The sequence below is a fragment of the Molossus molossus genome, unplaced genomic scaffold (genome assembly GCF_014108415.1).
Source record: "Molossus molossus isolate mMolMol1 unplaced genomic scaffold, mMolMol1.p scaffold_m16_p_4, whole genome shotgun sequence".
Taxonomy (NCBI): Eukaryota; Metazoa; Chordata; class Mammalia; order Chiroptera; family Molossidae; genus Molossus; species Molossus molossus.
In genome coordinates this window covers 58,238,828-58,252,614 of record NW_023425377.1, presented here as the reverse complement: position 1 = coordinate 58,252,614, position 13,787 = coordinate 58,238,828, and the positions used below count along the sequence as shown (strand labels likewise).

The 13,787-nt window shown below is 36.9% G+C and overlaps 1 protein-coding gene across 2 annotated transcripts in view; it reads left to right on the top strand.

Annotated features, from left to right (window-relative positions):
• Positions 1-13,787, top strand: part of PPP2R2A (protein phosphatase 2 regulatory subunit Balpha) — a 90,812-nt gene that overhangs the window by 51,659 nt on the left and 25,366 nt on the right. The gene's annotated exons all lie outside the window — the stretch shown is intronic.

The window sequence follows — 13,787 nt, the reverse complement described above, 5'->3', positions numbered from 1 at the left end:
AGAATAATGTGAATAAATTACCAAGTTTTACAAATAGATGTCTAAATTATAACCCAGAGCTAGGTTTTAAAGGATTGTGAAATTCCTTAAATAAGCAAATAATCTAGTAATAATACTACTACTTTGCACTTCTATAGCGTCTTTGACCCGAGGATCTCAAAGTGCTTTACAAACACTAATGAATTAATCCTCACAACACCTCAGTGAGGTAGGTAATTTAATTTTAAAAGAAATGATTAATAGTGTCTGAAAATAAGACTCAAGCTCTTCTTGACAAAGGATATTCTTGTGGGAAAGAGGGTGCAAAATCAGTTTTCTGTTCCTATTTTAAGGCAGCTAAAAATTTGACCATAAAAATCTTGAAATACTTAGAGAGTTGAAATGTAACCTTACAGATCATTACAATTTCACTGTATTTACAAATGAGAAAGTGAAGATATTAAGAGATTACTTAGTGGCAGAAATAACAACTAGAACCCAGAATTTCTGGTGTGTCATCTTTTCAATGTTTTTTGATAACCAAAATATGAAGGTTAATGTTGCTATTCAGAATTTACAGCTGCCTTTCCATTAGGCATTCTCTGCCCTTCTTTTTCTTCTTTTTTTTAAAACTGCAAGTCAGTACTATACTTTGATTTATTTTTAAAGAAAGGTGTTTCGAGAAAAACACTTAAAATTAATTTTGCTTCTTAAGCAGTTCCATCTTGAAGGATAATACATGGGCTTACATTGATAGGTTTCTGGGAGAGTCTACTTTTTTTTTTTAAATCCTCATCCAAGGACATTTTTGCATTTATCTTCAGATAGAGGAGGAGGGAGAGAGGGAAGAAGAGAGAGAGAGAAACATCAACATAAGAGAGACACATCGACTGCTTGCCACCTACATGATCTCAACCAGGGCCAGGGACAAACTGCAACTGAGGTATGTGTCCTTAGCAGGAACCGAACCTGGTATTCTCCAGTCTGTTGGCCTGGAGAGTCTACATTTTTAATGAGGGCTTTATGTTACTTTAAAATCTAAGTTAATTAAAAACTAACATAGAAATATTTTGTTTGAGAATGAAGTCATGTTCACCTTCTGTAGAGGTGGTTTGTTATTAAAGTAAAAATTAAATGGGAAAAAAATGACTCAAATTTAATGGAGGAGGTTTACTTTTATTAAAGTTCAATAAATGTCAAAGCAATAGCTTAGTATTTTCCTAAAGGCTGTCAGTAATATATTGAATTGGAATTAAAGAGCTAACATGGAGTTATTGAAACTTCTACACATTTTACCTATATCCGAGAATAAGGCCAACAATTTTAAAGAATAATTATTTCCTGTGATTTTTTGAAGTTTTCATGGAAGATTCTAAAGTGCTAATATTTAAAATATATACTCTTACAAGAAGGAATTAGCAAAGTGACTGACTTTTTGACAAGGGCCACTGGTAGGAAAAAAGGACTTCCCTTTTCATGTTTCTAGCATTCTTAACTGCTTTTAAGAATTCAAGACAGGATTCATTGTCTACAGCGGTTCTTAACCTTCCTAGTCCCGCGGCACTTTAATATAGTTACTCACATTGTATGTGGACATATTTGCATGTGGGCGGACCTGCCTGGAGACCGATAGAGGAGCGGTGTGTTGGTTCCTAAGACCATTGGAAATATGTGTTTTCCAATGGTTTTAGGGGACCCCTGTGAAAGGGTCGTTCAACCCCCAAAGGGGTCACGACCCACAGGTTGAAAATCGCTGATCTAAAACCTTGAATTAGTAGTGTGTCTTTTGAGAGTTACTTAATATAAATATCAGTGTATTTTTTTAAGTGATAGATTAAATAATGGTGATAATAATTGAATTCCACCCAAAACTTGATCTTATCAATATTAATTTAGTGCATTTTACCCAATTTATTTTCCACATTTTTTTAAGCCCTCTCTTATACTGGAACTTATAATATAGTGTTGTCTTCAGCAAAATAAATGTCTACATCATTGATTATAAATGTATATACCTTACACCTATGGAGGCGTACCTTTATTAGATTAGATTTTATGAATTCATACACACACACACACATATCTGTATCGTAGTGTTGCATTTTGAAAAGAAGAGAACTTAGAGATGGTCTGTTCCTCAGTTTTAGATAAATCCCTAGAAAAGTTTATAATGCAACGTTATATTTCGTCTAACAACCACAGCTAAGATAGTACCTTCCAAGGTACACTAGTGCCCGTCTAGTGAGAATATCTTAGTCTCTGATAATGGTGCTAGTACTCTTTGCAAAACACAATGGCATTTACACTATTGTGGCTTTATCTCCTCTCTCCTTCAACTTCGAGTTTGCAAAGCTTCACTTGACTGGAGACCGTTTATCATTCACTCTTTGTTGTCCTTAGTTATTTAAGAGAAAGTCATACAGTAGTGCTGGCTGATTTGGCTCAGTGGTTAGCGTGTTAGCCCGCAGACCAAAGAGTTATGGGTTTGATTCCCGTCAAGGGCACATACCTCAGTTGCGGTTCAGTCCCCAGCCGTGGTTGGGGTCATGTGGGAGGCAGCCATTCAGTGTGTCTCTCTCACATCGATGGTTCTCTCTCTCTCTTCTCCCCCCTCCCTTTCTCCCTCCTTCCCACTCTATCTGAAGATAAATAGGAAAAAAACACTCTTGGGTGAGGAGTAAAAATAGAAAATGTCGTACAGTAGCTCAGTGAACCTTGCACATCACACTTTTACATCTTTTTTTTTTTTTTTATCCTTACACGAGGACATCTCCCCCCCCTTCCTTTTTTTTGTTTGTTTGTTCAGGTAGAATGGGAGGGAGAGAGAGAGAGAGAGACATCAACGTGAAAGGGACACATCGAGTGGCTGCCACCCGCACAACCCAACCAGGGCTGGGGACAAATTGCAACCGAGGTACGTGCCCTTAGTGGGAACCGAACCTGGGTCTCTCCAGACCGCAGACCGATGCTCCAACCGCTGAGCCAAACCGGCCCGGGCACAGTTTTACATCTTTAACCCACCTTTCTTTCTCACCTCTTGACCCTTCAGACGTGGCAGGTCTCTTTCCTATAATTCTGTAGGAGTATCTCTTGCTGCCTGTCAACCTATCCCCCAGTCAGACAATCCCATTAATCATTTAGAGGGTCTTAATTCAGTTCAAATATATTTTAGCCTGGTGATCCTGTGTCATTTAATAGTATTTTTTTTATAACTAATATGTTTGAGTATTTTTTGTTGGACATAATCTCTGATAAAAGCAGGGCATGTAGGGAAGTTGAAGCACGGGTACAATGATTTCCATGAGGCATGACACCTACCACGTGGTCAGTAAGGATCTAAATTTTAAAAATTAATTTATTTTTCAATTACATTTGACATACAGTATTCTAGTTTCAAGTGTACGGCATAGTGATTAGACATTTATATACCTCATAAAGTGATCACCCCAATAAGGGGTCCACATTTTTGATGTCCAATTTATGTCCTGAATAGGTGACCCATCTTGTTTTCATGGTTTATGTACAGTGGCTTTTGACAACAAAGTGGGTATTTGGCAGGATTGTGGGGGTTTGAGTTTTGGGGGGTTTTTTGTTTTGGAACAATTGGGAATAACGGTGAGAAGGGAGGTTGTACCTTTTATAAAATTCTTCCTGGATTCTTTCTAACTTGTTAAACAGCCTTTGTTTTCTGTTTTCTAGAACAGCTGGTAACTTTCTAGGACTCTTTTCTCATATTTTTGTTCTTTTTTAAAAATTCTCATTCAAGGATGTTTTCATTGATCTTAGAGAGAGAGGAAAAAACATTGATGTGAGAGAAAATTCAGTGGGTTGTCTCTCACACATGCCCAAAACAGGAATTGAACCTGAAACCTTCTGGTGCATGGGACAACACTCCAACCAATTGAGCCACTCAGCCAGGCCTCATATTTTTGTTCTTAATGTGATATTCCTAAAACTCCTTAACAGAATATATAAGAAACCTTAGAAAGCATGCTTATTATAAAAGATTGATAGTACTATTAATATGATTGTATTTTCTTTCTTTATTTGGAAAGACTAGAATAGGAGTCAAAATCAACAAGAGGCAGTTTATCAGAATTCAATATCATTTATAAAAAGGATTTGATTTAGTTTGATAGGTTTTTTTTTTTTTTTAATCCTCATAGAGAGGGAGGAAAAGAGAGAGAGAAAGAACCATCTATGTGAGAGAGACACGTCGAGTGGTTGCCACCCACAGAACTCCAACCTGGGCTGGGGACAGATTGCAACTGAAGTACGTGCCCTTAGCAGGAACTGAACCCAGGACTCTGGTCTGTAGGCCGACACTAACTGCTGAGCCAAACTGACCAAGGCTGGTTTGATGTTTTTAATTAAGTGAAAGAACAAACCTGTTTTTTATGGTGACGTGGCTGCATTCACTTAACATGGTATTTACTGTATGCTAGTCAGAATAGCAAATTTAGACATGTCAGTGGGGAATGGTTGAAGGGCTTCAGGTTGGGTAGCCAGAAGAGACTATGAAGAGTCTTGATATTTAGGGATTCATGAGTAAAGAAGAGATTCGTTTACTTTGTATATGGAAATAAATATACGAGAGTTGTATGCCCATCTGTCAGGATGAAAGAATAGGCAAGAAGTTCAAGAAAATGTCATTGTGGTTTATTCCAAATTAAAATATCTATAAAATAAGGTTCTTTTTCTAAGCTATGAGGCTTTGGCTGTTGTTTTTGTTCACTCTCTGATCTGTTAAGCTTTTCAGAGTATAAAATGTTAGAATCACCTGGAGGATGTATTTAAAATGCAGATTCCTGGACTGTACCTCAAAATCACTAAATCAGAATTTCTGGAGGCCCAAGACTTCAACTTCAACACTTTTACTTTTTTATTTTTAAGTCCTTTAGGGATTTCACCTGATAGAAAATATAAAATTAAAATGGTCTGTATTCTAGTATATAATGATAAAAGCTCAAAAATCCAGTTTCACGTTTATATTACCTAAAAGTACTTTAAAATATTTCTCCCAAGATAGATTGTGCATATAGAAAAATGCACAGAATCATAAGTGTACAGCTCCATGAATTTTCACAAAACAAACACACTTGTTTAACTATCCCCTGGATCAAGAAGTGGTATATCACTGGCACTCCAGGAAGCCTTCTCTCTCCTCTCTGCCACTACTACCCTCCTCTCCCAAAGCCAACTGTGAATTTGTTTGGCCTCTTTTGAACTTTATATGACTATGGTGCGTTCATAGAGATTAAGAGGTAAAATTTATAGGATTATGCAAGAGTGCTTAACCTTTTTTAATGCTATTGATTCCCTTCAGTAGCCTGGTAAATTCTGTGGACTTCTCAAAATGTTTTAATTGCATGAAATACATAGGACTATGAAGGAAATTATATTGAAATATGTTCTTCAGGGTATTAAAAAACATTGAGTCCTGGCCAGTTTGGTTCAGCGGTTAGAGCATCGGCCTGTGGCCCAAAGGGTCACCGGTTTGATTCCTAAGGAAGTCAGGGCACAAAGGGTTGATCCCCAGGCCCAATTGGGGTCATATGGGAGGCAGCCAATTGATGTGTCTTTCTTGCATCATTGTTTCTCTCCTCTATCCCTCCCTTTCCTCCACTCTATGTAGAAAATCAATGGAGAAATATCTTCAGGTGAAGATTTAAAAAATAAGTAAATAAAAAAACAGTGACTAATGTGTTTTTGTGCTGGAATGTGATTTTTAAACCATGTCATTTCTATAGTGACAAAGTCATGGGTGTTGCTAATACTATGGTTTGTTGCTTAAATCCATAATTGCAAGAAATGCTGAATTTCAGCTAGAGGTTAGTAAAAATAAATACATTAATTTTCACTGTATTCAAGTTCACAAAATCCCCAGGGGCTCGCATAGTCTATGGATTCCAAATTTACAACCCCTGGTGATGCAATCTCCTCTTACCTATAAAGAAACTGGAGGGCCCAGACAACAGGTTAACTCTTCAAAAGTCCTTACAGTTAACAAAGAGATGAACCTGTCAACGTAAGAAACATTCAAACCTGTGAAAAATTTTTGTGAGTTTATTTCAGCTAAAATTGTCGACAATTACTGGGAAGCAAAATCTCAACAGATTGAGATAAAGCTCAAAAAATAGCAATTTTGCACCTTATTTTACACATTACAATCAAAAGAAAAGAGGCAAGTGAGTTACATGAAATCCATTGGTGATTGATTAGGTAGGTGGGAGAAAGCAAAGTTGGGAAACCTCTGCGATTGGATGAAAAGTAAGATGATAAACATATACATCTTTTACATAAGTAGGTAACAGGATAGTTAACAGTTAATAACATTGAGGGGATTTGTGGTCTCTGCAGAGTGGGCACTCTGCTTTGAGGGGTCTGGAAAAAAGGAAAATTACTTTGACATTCCAAAGATATTTTATCATAGATGCAAAAAAGACAATAGACAGGCTCCCTTAAGGTAAAGATTGACTTCTGTCAGGGAAGATACCGGCCTAGGACATGACTACCCACCATAAACTGCTTTTAGTTAAAATTTTTTAATTTCAGAGCATCCTTTGTGGTTATTTTAGATCTCTTGAATGAATTGAGACTTAGAGAAGATACCTTTTCTAAGATCACACACCTAGTCGTGTAAGTAAAAAGTAATACTGGATAAATTGGGATGAATATTCACAATGCTTGGTATTTTTTAATGAATGAAAAAAATCTTAGTTGCTCTAATAAGCCTGAAGATTTATAAATCACACAGGAAAAAATCAGTTTATTACTTTATACTAATGAGGAAAGAACTTGATTCTCAGACTTTTTAAAAGTAGCCATTAACAGATATCTTCTCTATAGTAGGCTTAGAGAAGGAAAAGTTGGAAAGATTGTATTTGTTCATGAATTCATCCACCCACCTCTCTTGTTCAGCCATTTGTTAATTCAGATTTGCACCCAACCAGCTATAACATGTTTATCAGTTAACTATTAAATTTTTGAGGTTCCAATTCATTAGAGTGTTGTATTTTCCAGACGTGGAATATCATTTAAAGTACCTTTGCTGATTGCTGAGCATATCAGTATGAGTGCCACTTGTACTTACAAGCTCTTTTTCAAACATTAGCATTAGTATATAGAAACTCACTGTTGTACTTTGTTTTGCTGCTTTTATTTATTTTTAAAATTTTAATTATTCCTTTTGGAATTTACTTTTGTGTAAGAACTGAAGTTCCAGTTTTCTTTCCAAATGATCAATTAGTTCTAACATCATTTGATTTTACTGTTGTTTTATATTTGGTTTTGGTTTATTTGAACCTCATGGGCATACTTGAGTTCATGACATATTACCATTATAGGTCATGGTGAGGCCCTCTCTTTAAGCAAACAAATATGTTCACATAGGTGTACAGGCACACATACATTACATTTCATTCGCTTAACATGCTTTCATTCACCTTTTTCTACTCAGATAACCTTTGAATATGTTCTTGTAATATGTTTATTTGTGTGCTGTATTGTTAATTGTGACAAAATATCACATAACACTCAACCTTCCAACCATTTTTAAAAAAATTTTTTTATTTTTGTTACAGATGTTTCTCCTTGTTTTCCCCATTGACACCCTCCTCCCCATTCCCCCACCCCCACCCCATACCCGGCTTTGTTGTCTGGGTCCATCGGTTATGCGAACGTGCATATACTTCGGTTTATCTCTTCCTCCCCCCAGCACCCCTCTTCTGAGTGTTGTCAGTCTCTGGATCTACCCAGTTCCTCAGAATGTTATGTTCATTATATTCCACAAATAAGTGTGATCATGTGATATTTGTCTTTCTCTGCTTGGCTTGTTTCCCTTAGGATAATACTTTCCAGGTCCCTCCAGGTTGTCTCAAAGGATAAGAGATCTTTCTTTCTTACAGCTGCTGCATAGTACTCCATTGTGTATATGTACCACAATATTTTATTCATTGATCTACTGATGGACACTTGGGCTGTTTCTAGATCTTAGCTATTGTAAATAGTGCTGCTATGAACATGGGGGTACATATATTCTTTCTGATGGGTGTTTCAGACGTCTTAGAAGTGGGATTACTGGGTCAAATGGCAATTCAATTTTTAATTTCTTTTTTTTTTTTTTTTTTTTTATCCTCACCCGAGGACACTCTTTGATATTTTGTTCAGATAGAGTGGGAGGGGTAGAGAGAGAGAGAAACATCGACATGAAAGGGACACATCGAGTGGCTGCCACCCGCACGACCCAACCAGGGCCGGGGACAAACTGCAACCGAGGTACGCGCCCTTAGTGAGAACCGAACCCGGGTCTCTCAGGACCGCAGGCCGACGCTCTAACCGCTGAGCCAAACCGGCCAGGGCAATTTTTAATTTCTTGAGGTAACACCATAGTGTTTTCCATAGTGGTTGCACCAGTCTGCATTCCCACCAGCAGTGTACTAGAGTCCCCTTTTCTCCATACCCTCGCCAACACTGTTGTTTGATGATTTGTTGATGGCGGCCATTCTGACAGGTGTGAGATGATACCTCATTGTTGTTTTAATTTGCATCTCTCTGATGATTAGTGATGTTGAGCATTTCTTCATATGTCTCTTGGCCATTTGTATGTCCTTTTTGGAGAGGTGTCTATTCATCTTCTCTGCCCATTTTTTTAATTGGGTTCTTTGTCTTCCTTTTGTTGAGTTGTTTGAGTACTGTATATATATTGGAAATTAACCCCTTATCTGATATATCATTGGCAATTATGCTCTCTCTTACAGTGGGTTGCCTTTCCATTTTGATGATTGTATCTTTTGCTGTGCAGAAGCTTTTGAGTTTGATGTAGTCCCATGTGTTCATTTTCTCCTTTGTTTCTATTGCCTTAGGTGATGTATCAGTGAAAATTCTGCTCTGTATGATGTCCGAAATTTTGTTGCCTACATTTTCTTCTAGGATTTTTATGGATTCACAGGTCACATTTAAGTCTATTATCCATTTTGAGTTTATTCTTGTGTATGGTGTAAGTTGATGGTCTATCTAGTTTCATTTTTTGTGTGTGTAGCTGTCCAATTTTCCCAGCACAATTGACCTAAGAGGCTGTCTTTACTCCATTGTATGCTCTTGCCTCCTTTGTCAAAATTAATTGAGCATAATGTCTTGGGTTCATTTCTGCATTTCTGTTCTGTTCCACTGGTCTGTATGCCTGTTCTTGTACCAGTACCAGGCTGTTTTGATTACAGTAGCTTTGTAGTATAACCTGATATCCGGTATTGTGATCCCAACTACTTTGTCCTTCTTTTTTAAGATTGCAGTGGCTATTCGAGGTCTTTTTTGGTTCCATATGAACTTTTGAAGTATTTGTTCTAGTTCTGTGAAATATGCCATTGGTATTTTGTTGGGGATTGCACTAAATATATAGATTGCTTTGGGTAGTATGACATTTTAATGATGTGAATTCTTCCGATCCATGAACAAGGTATGTGGTTTCACTTTTTTATGTCTTCCTCTGGTTTTTCAATGACCTGTAGTTTTCTGCAAATAGGTCCTTTACTTCTTTGGTTAAGTTTATTCCTAGGTATCTTAATTTTTTTGCCATGATGATAAATGGGATTTTTTTAGTTTCGCTTTCTGTGAGTTCATCATTGGTGTATAAAAATGCTGTCGATTTTTTAGCATTAATTTTGTATCCTGCTACTTTGCCAAATTCATTTAGTAACTCTAGTAAATTTTTGATGGAGTCCTTAGGGTTTTCTATGTATAACATCATGTCATCTGCAAATAATGAGAGTTTCACGTCCTCCTTTCCAATTTGGATCTCTTTTATTTTTTCTTCATGTCTGATTGCTGTGGCTAAGGCTTCCACTACTATGTTAAATAAAAGCAGTGAAAGTGAGCATCTGTTTTATTCTTGTTCTTAAGGGAAATGCTTTTAGTTTTTGCCCATTGAGTATGATGTTGGCTGTGGGTCTTTTATATATGGCCTTTATTATGTCAAGATATGATCCCTCTATTCCCAGATTGCTGAGCGTTTTTATTAGAAATGGGTGCTGAATTTTGTCAGCTGCTTTTCAGCATCTATTGATAAGATCATGTGGTTTTTATTCTTCATTTTGTTTATGTGGTGTATCATATTTATTGATTTGCAAATATGTTACCAGCCTTGCATCCCTGGGATGAATCCCACTTGGTCATACTGAATAATTTTTTTTATGTATTGCTGAATCAGATTTGCTAGTATTTTGTTCAGGATTTGGCATCTATGTTCATCAGGGATATTGGCCTGTAGTTTTCTTTCTTTGTAGTGTCTTCATCTGGTTCTGAAATTAGAATTATGCTGGCCTCATAAAACGAGTTTGGAAGTCTTCCTTCTTCTTGAATTTTTTGAAATAGTTTGAGGAGAATGGGTGTTAGTTCTTCTTTGAATGTTCGATAAAACTCCCTGGTGAAGCCATCTGGGCCTGGGCTTTTGTTTGCTGGGAGAGTCTTAATTACTTCTTCAATTTTCTTAGTTGTTATTAGTCTGTTCCAATTTTCTCTCTCTTCCCAGTCCAGTTTAGGGAGACTATGTGCTTCTAGACATTTATCTATTTCGCTTAGATTGTTGAATCTGTTGCCGTATAATTATTCATAGTATTTGTTAATGATCCTTTGTATTTCTGTGGTGTCAGGTGTTACTTCTCTTATATTTCTGATTTTGTGTATTTGGGTTCACTCTGTTTCTTGGTGAGTCTAGCTAAGGGTCCATCAATCTTGTTTATCTTTTCGAAAAACCAGCTCTTTGTTTTGTTGATCCTTTGAATTGTTTTTTTTTTTTGTCTCCATGTCATTTATTTCTGCTCTAATGTTTACTACTATTTCCTTCCTTCTACTTGCTCTGGGGTTTTCTTTTTGTTTGCTTTCTAATTCTTTAAGTTGTGAGGTTAGATTGTCTTATTAGAAATTTTTGTTGTTGCTTGAGGTAGGCCTGTAGTGCCATAAACTTCCCTCTCAAAATTGCTTTCGCTGCATGCCATAGATTTTGTGTTGTTGTGTGTTCATTTTCATTAATTTCCAGGAAAGTTTTAATCTCTTCCTTGATCTCGGTAACCCATTCATTGTTTAATAACATGCTATTTAGCCTCCATGTGTTCAAATATCTTTGCATGTTCTTGGTACAATTGATTTCTAGTTTCATGCCATTGTGATCTGAGAAGATGCTTGGTATGATTTCAGTCTTCTTGAACTTGTAGAGACTTAGTTTGTGTCCTAACATATGATCTGTCTTTGAGAATGTCCCATGTGCACTTGAGAAGAATGTGAGTTCTCTAGTTTTGGGGTGTAATTCTCTGTAGATATTTATTAAGTCCATTTTGTCTAGTGCTTCATTTAGAGTCTCTGTTTCCTTGCTGATTTTTGCCTAGAGGATCTGTCCAGTGATGTCAGTGGGGTGTTGAAGTCCCCTACTATGATTGTATTGCTGTCTATTTATCTTTTGAAGTCCTCCAGAAGATTTTAAATATATTTTGGGGCTCCTATATTGGGTGCATATATGTTTGCCAAGGTTATATCTTCCTGTTCGATAGATCCTTTTAATATTATGTAGTGGCCTTCTTTGTCTCTAGTTATGGTCTTCATTTTGAAATCTATTTTATCAGATATGAGTATTGCTACTCCAGCTTATTTTTCCTTTCTGTTTGCTTGCAAGATTTGTTTTCCATCCCTTCACTTTCAACCTATGAGTTTTTTGTTGTGAGATGGGTCTCTTGTAAACAACATATAGATGAGACATGCTTTCTTATCCAATCAGCTACTCTGTGTCTTTTTATTGGAGAATTCAGTCCATTTACATTTAAGGTGGTTATTGATATGTACTTCTTTATTGCCATTTTTTGTTTAGTATGGTTATATTTTTCTTCCTATTTCTTCTACTAATTACAGCAGTCCTTTTAACTTTCTTGCAGTGCTGGTTTGATGCTAATATATTCCCTTAGCCTTTTTTTTTTTTTTTTTTTGTCTGGGAAGCTCTTTATTTGACCTTCTATTTTGAATGATAGCCTTGCTGGATAGAGTAGCCTTGGATTCAGATCATTGTTTTTTATGACCTGTATTACCTCATGCCATTTTTTTCTGGACTGTAGTGTTTCTGTTGAGAAGTCACTGATAGCCTTATGCGGGTTCTTTTGTAGATAACCTGTTGCTTATCTCTTGCTGCCTTTAGGATTCTCTGTTTGTTTTTCATTTGTGGCATTTTAATTACTATGTGTCTTGGTGTGGGCCTGTTTGAGTTCTTCTTACTTGGGGCTCTCTGTGCTTCTTGAACTTGAATTCCTTCTTCCTTTGCCAAATTTGGGACATATTCTGTCACTATTTCCTCAAATATATTCTCTAACCCTTGCTCATTTACTTCTTCTTCGGGGACTCCTATGATGCGAATATTGTTACATTTCCAGTTGTCCCACAGTTCTCTTAAGCTGTCTTTTAATTGTTTTTTCCTTTTGGTTTTCTGATTGGTTGATTTATTTTTTCTACTCTGTCTTCTAATTCACTGATCCGGTTCTCGTCTTCCTCTACTCTGCTGTTTAGTCTTTCCAATGTGTTCTTTGTTTCTGCTATGTCTTTCTTCCTTTCTTCTTGGTGATTTTTCATTTCCAGTTGTCAACCTTCCAACAATTTCTAAGTGTATAATACAGTATTGCTAACCATGAACACATTGTTATGCAACAGATTCTCAAAACTTTTCAGTCCTTCTTGACAAAAACTCTGCATCCTACTGAACAACTTCTACCTTTTTCCTTCCCATATCTCTTAGCAACCACATTTTTCCTTTTTGTATCTATGAAGTTGCTTACCTTAGATATCGCATATAAATGGAATCATGCAGTATTTGTTTTCTTGTGACTATCTTATTTCACTTAGCCTAATTCCTCAGGGTTCATCTGTGCTGTAGCATATGACAAGGGTTCTTTTTTAAGGCTGAATAATAATTCCATTGTGTGTGCCAATCACACCTCATTTATCCATCAGTGAACATTTAGGTTGCTTCCACCTCTTGGCTATTATGAATACTCTTTGAGATCTTTTTTTCCCAGCTCTTTTGGATGTATACTCAGAAGTGGGATTGCTGGATCTTATGATAGTTCAATTTTTAATTTTTTTGAGCACTCCCTCACCCCCAACACTTTTTTCAAAGTGGCTACATCATTTTTGTGTTGTTGTTTTTTAACTTTTTTTTTTTTTTATCCTCACCTGAGGACATTTTCCCATTTTTTTTTTTTGTTCAGGTAGACTGAGAGGGAGAGAGAGGAACAGAGAGAGAGAGAAACATCGATGTGAAGGGACACATCGAGTGGCTGCCACCTGCACGACCGACCAGGGCCAGGGACAAACTGCAACCGAGGTACGTGCCCTTAGCGGGAACTGAACCCGGGTCTCTCCGGACCGCAGGTGGACGCTCTAACCGCTGAGCCAAACCGGCCAGGGCTGTTTTTTAACTTTTTAAGTACACACAGAAAAGTGCACAAAACATTACTGGATTAGCACAAAGCTCACATCTTGTTCAAGAAATAGAACTTCTCTCCCTTTCATAAACCCTTCTCAATTCCTATCTTAGTTCATAATTTCTCTTTTCTCTCTTTATAAGCCTATCTTCTAACATTTAATTTGGCCTAAAGTTTTAGAACTTTTTTTTAACTCTCACCCGAGGATATTTTTCTGTTTATCTTCAGATGGAGTGGGAGAGTGGGAGAGAGAGAGAGCAACATCATTGTGAGAGAGACACATTGATTGGTTGCTTCCTGCACAACCCCGACCTGGGCCAGGGATGAACCGCAACCGAGGTATGTGCCCCTGAC